Here is a 5,678-nt window from a genome sequence, read left to right as displayed (position 1 = left end):
TCTATGCACTACTACACAGGGGCCTGGCACCCCCAGCCTCTAGCAGAGCCAAGGGGCCGGAGGGTTTTTCTTCTTTCCCACGGAGCATAGTGGTGGTGTTGAATCCACGGTTTGAGACAACAAAGGATAAAAAGGAATTTAGAACAGAATAGTGGAGATTCTTTCCCTGTTGTATTTTGTTCAAAGTATTTCCCCCAAAATAGGAACCATGGGGTTGAGAAGAGAGACCTCAAAAACAGGGCTACTGAGCACAAGAGGGGTTGGGGAGGAGCAAAATGACTGCAACTTGCTCCCAGGGACAGAGAAAATTAAAAAAGAAAAAGAAAATAAAAAGAGGGTTGGAATCCATCAGTCTTCTGTGCTAGTCATCCTGGCCTTCATCCTCCTCTCCTTCTTCCCCTTCATCATCATCTTCATCTTCTTCACCTTCATCTTCATCCCCTTCCTCATCAATATCTTCCAAGCCTTCCTCTTCTTCTTCATCATCATCATCATCATCATCATCTTCTGCCTCTCCTTCTTCATCATCCATATCAGGAACCAAATAGTACTGCAAGGGCTTTGACCAAACGCCGTCTCTGAAGACCTCTCCTAACTCATCTGCACCTGCTGCAGAACAGTCAGTGAACCAGGTGAAGAAGCTCTCCGGCTCTTCATGCTGCCTCTTCCTGCTGGCCTTATTCTGCGTTTGGCTTGAGCGTTTTGTCATATCCTTTCCAGACTTCCATTTGATTTCAGTCAGTGGACTTTGAAGATGGGTCGCCACTCTCATTCAGATGAAAATCTTTGGAGAGAACTTTATTTTCAAAGTAAGGATTTTCATCAAAATAAAAATCTATTCTGTAACCTGATTTAATGTCTTCAAATTCTGTCACAACAACTCTGGTCAAGTAATGCAGAACCTCTTCATCTTCCTCCCCTAGCAGTGCAGACACTTGTGGATGGTTGACAAATGTGGTTACCCAAAAATTTGGGATTTGGGCGATCAATTCTGACCTCTTGAGAAAAAATGGTTGGCGGAATTTGTTATATTTTTGTTCTGCTTTCAAAATTTCCTCACTGGCTTGTTCATCAAGTCTGTCTATTTCATTTTGTACTTCGTCAATGTGTTCAATTGCTTCTTGCTGTTTTTTTCTCCCTTCGGCAGGCCGGGAGAGGCCAACTTTTCCCCAGCTTCGGGGCAAGAGCTGATTTGGGTTTCTTGGACTGAGGCAGAAGCGCAGATTGCCTTTTCGGGGCCATGGCACAAGGGAAGAGGCCGGGAGCCAGAGGCCAGTGCCTGATGCTCACAGCAGGAAGGAACTTGCAGGAACTCTCCTGTTGCTTATTGTGTCTCCTACTATCCCATTAGTCAAATCAAGTCATGTGGCCAAGTCCTAAGTCAAAAACCGGAGAAGTATTTTTGCTGTAAACCTAACATGAGGCCACAGCAATCAGTTAGTCTTATGACAGAACCAAAGCCTCAGAGCCAGCCATTCGTTCTGCCAGAAGAACCTTATTTTCTGGGACAGTATACAGAAAATCAGATTTGACCTCTACTAAATCCACATGAAGGCTGTTCATAAAGGAACCACCTAGGTCCCAAATTTAGGTCTGTGGAATATAAACACAAAGAATTTCATTTAAAGTAGTGACTATTAAATTTTGACAAATATTTAAAGTCACTAAATAAGAAACTTCAAGTGGTTGTTAATAGTTAAATTTTTTGAGGAAGAAAAAGGGAGAAGTGCTTGATGATAAGAAATTATATACATACACAGAAACTAATTTATGCAAAAATGGATTTGAGTTGATGCGAGGCTCATTATGAGGTGACATTGTAATGAGCCTTCCAAAAACCCTAATGGAGTCAGGGTGAATTTTAAAAAACAGAACATCTCACTCTGAAAATATTGTCACTATTATTCTAACTATTCGAGTTGCATGCTGTAAAGCATATTCTATTCTGAGAACAACATTTTAAAATGAGGTTGATAAAATTAAATACATGTATAGAAAGACAACCCAGAGAATGAAGGGTCTTGGGTTAATACTACGTAATACACATCTAAAGAAATTTGGAAGCTCATCTTAGAATAGGGAAGGATAGGCTAGGGAGATGGAGCTGTTAGTAAAGTGTTTGCCATGTAAGCAGAAGGTTCTGGGACTAGATTCCCAGAACCCTTTAAAAAAGCCAGGTATGGGAGTGACATCTGTAATCCCAATGTTGGAGAGACAGAAGAAGGATCCCTGAGGCTTGCTGACCAACGAGGCTTGCAGAATCTATGACCTCCAGGTTGAGTGAGAGAGCCCATCTCAAAAAAGAAGATGGAAAACAGTGGAAGAAGGCACCCCATGTCAACCTCTGGCTTTTACTTACAAGAAAACATGTACACAGACTTCTGTGCACATATACACTCATGTATACACCAGACACATACAAACCCAAACATACACACTTACACCCATGCACGCTCAAGGGGCAGAGAGTCATGAAAGAGGAAGGAAAGAAAAAATATCTTGCAATGATTGCACACTGTCACGTAAAAAGAAAATAGATCTACTAGTTGTTGCTATAGACCAGGGCCTAGACAGCTTCTTCAGCAATAGGCCAGGTAGAAAACAATTACTTTAGGCCTTGCAGGGTGTTTGAGTTCTTTCACAAACTCCAGTTTTACTATTGTGACAGGAAAATGGGCATTTGCAATGCATTAATGACCATGAATATTCCCAATAAAAAGATCTTATAAATTCTGAAATTTAAATCTTATGTATAATTTCCACATGTCAGGGCTATTGGTGCTCTTTTAAACATCTAAATTGTTTAAAGATGTTCTTAGCTGACAAACTGGCCATATTTGGCCCACACACTAAGAAGACAAGCCTCTACCATAGATGACAACCTAAGGGGTTAGGTCCTAGCTACAAGAAAGCAAATATCAACTCAAATAGTAATAAAACAGTAATAGACACAAGAGGAAATGCCTCGCCAGTGCTGTTGGAGACCTGATCACATCTCCTGGGTGACACTGAGGCCAGTGAACAGCTCCTCTGCAAAACATAGCCAGTTCAAAATATTGCTCTACTGCCACTCACTGGGAAGTCTTCCCCAGAGTCACAGGAGCCAGCACCATGCAGCTGCACTGTCCCCTAGAAGTGCTAGGGGCTAATTGACTGAGTAATCAATGAGGAATAAACACCTCAGTGTCTCCTCTTAGGACAGTTGTAAAGTAGGGCCTCTGCTGTTCACCATGGAGTCCCCTGCTCCAATTGCCTATATCATATGTACTCTAGTACATACCTCTCATGAAGTAAAATATGCTGCTCTCCTCCTCTCCCTTCATGTCTCCACTTGCCCGCTTGCACTTCAAATAATCACTTCCTAGATATATATCATCCCTGAAGCCATCATGTTAGATTTTGGTTTCTGTAAACTCAAATCTTTAGTGTGTTGGTTGTGGTTAATAAACACATCCTTAAAGACCAGGCTATCGCCTACTGTCAAAATTATAGTTGGGATTTTTAAGTTTCACCATTAGTTCTCAACTGGAAACATCTTTGATTGTCATGTCTTTTCTACCACACCCAAATACCTAGGGAGAGGAAGGAAGGATGCTGCTGCTGCTGCTAAATGCACAGCACACGGACAGTCTCCCACAAGGAATTAACCCACCCAACTATCCATAGCAGTGAGTTTAAATCCAAGGTTGAGCTCAGGGCCTCTACTGCCATGTTCTTCTTTAAGAATGTCATTGTAACACACTCAGTGTTTTAGCCAAAATGAGCTTCTATAGATTCATAACATCCCAGGAATTAGGAAGTTTTGCCAGATTCTGTTTTGCATTGTGGTGATATGTCCCCAACTTTCATGATGGAATTTGCGATATGTAATGAATGAAACTGGATGGTGATTTTTAATCATTTTAACTCGGATTCGAATCTTTAATCGCCTTTTCTCCTCCTCCCTGGTAATAAGAAATGCGTAAGAGAATCACATCTGGCAGCAGTTCTTAGCATGTGCCATCCTGGTAGGTAGAAGAAGCAGGCAAAGAAGAGACTTAATTTAGTTAATTAGGCTACATTTAGAAGATGCAAGCTTCCTGGCAATCAATCTGGCACTTTTCTCAAGTATTAATAAAACTGTTTCTTAATTCTTGATTAATATAGCTCAGCAAATACCACCACACATTGAAGGTAGAACTGAGCAAATGAAAAGTGTATAGAGAGAGCAGCTCTTTAGTTCTTTCTCTCTCTCTCTCTCTCTCTCTCTCTCTCTCTCTCTCTCTCTCTCTCTCTCTCTCTCTCTGTGCCTACATCTTTTTGAACACAAAGCCACTGCCAACAAACTGCCTAAGATAAAGAATTGGTGTAGACCTTTCCTTCTGTACTTTTTTTAAACCAGGGCCATATAAATCAAACAAGATTGCTTTATCTGCAGCTAAGAATTCCATAGAGACGTGTTGAACCTATAAGAGATGGCAGAACCTGGCCAACTTCTGTCTTTTAGGTAATAAATTTTACCTCCATTCTGACTCTTCCTTCGGAGTTTTGTCTATTTTTATTTTAGGGCAAAATATGTGGATTTGTCTGCAATATTAGAGGGATCCCAAGTTTTCCTCCCTAGATAAAGGAGGTTTGTTCATGGATTTGGGCATTTTGCGAATGGGAAAAAAAATGAGAAAAGTAATAGTAAGTAAACATGAATAGTATGAAACTCAAGATAAAATCAGACAGGAAACCATTTAGATAAAATGGCATTCAACTTTTTAATAATAATTGCCACTTATGAGAACTTAATTTCAGGGATGAAAAATTTAGAGGGATAAATTTCAGATAAATAAATTGAGATAGATTTTTGGCAAAAACACAAATAGATAGAAGATAGATGATAGATAATTAGGTAGATAGATGATAGATAGGTGGATAGATAGATAGATAGATAGATAGATAGATAGATAGATAGATAGATAATAGACAGAAGATTATCCAAGCTAGAAACATTCTTCCTGGCTTCAAAACTTCTCTTTTTCATCATAAAAAAAAATTTACAATGGAAACACTCATGTCACCAAAGAAAATTTAGGAAAGGAGCCAAAATAGATAACTTGATCTGAAAGTTTTGGCCTTGGGATGTCATGGCTATCGCAGGTCTCCATACTTTGCAAATGTGCTCATCACCACAAAGGGCCAGCACTCTGTGGAAGCCTCAAGAAACATTGTGATTCTAAGGATCTGTTTCTAAGGAGTAAGACAGCACTGAGAACCATCCCAGAAGACAGATGGTGCCATCATCATCTGGTTTTGAAATGAGCTATAAAATCCTTGTACAATAGGAGAATAATTCAAAGAAATGGGTCAAGGGTGGGAATGAGACTTTGAAGACTTGGAGCCTTGCAGAGTGAGGACCATAATGGAATGTCAGTCCATATCCTGCAGGGGATGTTTCCTGTGGAGACAGGAGAGCATTGTAGAAAAGAAAATGTTTTTGTACCTATGTGAATAAGAACATCTTCAGTTTTCATCTCAAGCGACTGATCTGCCTAATTTAGAATAAAATGCATCAAGCGTGTAACAGGAATAACCCTTGTTCCAGTGCTAGCTAGATGTAGAACAGAGGATGCCAGTATGCTTTCTCCAGATCTCAGTCCTGCTTGCCTGGGAATGCTCTTATATCAGAAAGGAAGCTGCCAAAAGCTGCC

General features: G+C 40.3%; 1 pseudogene; it reads right to left on the bottom strand.

The window, feature by feature from the left end:
• Positions 1 to 341: 341 nt before the first annotated feature.
• Positions 342 to 1,242, bottom strand: LOC114703614 (annotated as a pseudogene).
• Between the last annotated feature and the right edge of the window lie 4,436 nt (positions 1,243 to 5,678).

The sequence above is a fragment of the Peromyscus leucopus genome, chromosome 4, assembly GCF_004664715.2.
Source record: "Peromyscus leucopus breed LL Stock chromosome 4, UCI_PerLeu_2.1, whole genome shotgun sequence".
Classification (NCBI taxonomy): Eukaryota; Metazoa; Chordata; class Mammalia; order Rodentia; family Cricetidae; genus Peromyscus; species Peromyscus leucopus.
This window is presented reverse-complemented; position numbering and strand designations above follow the sequence as displayed.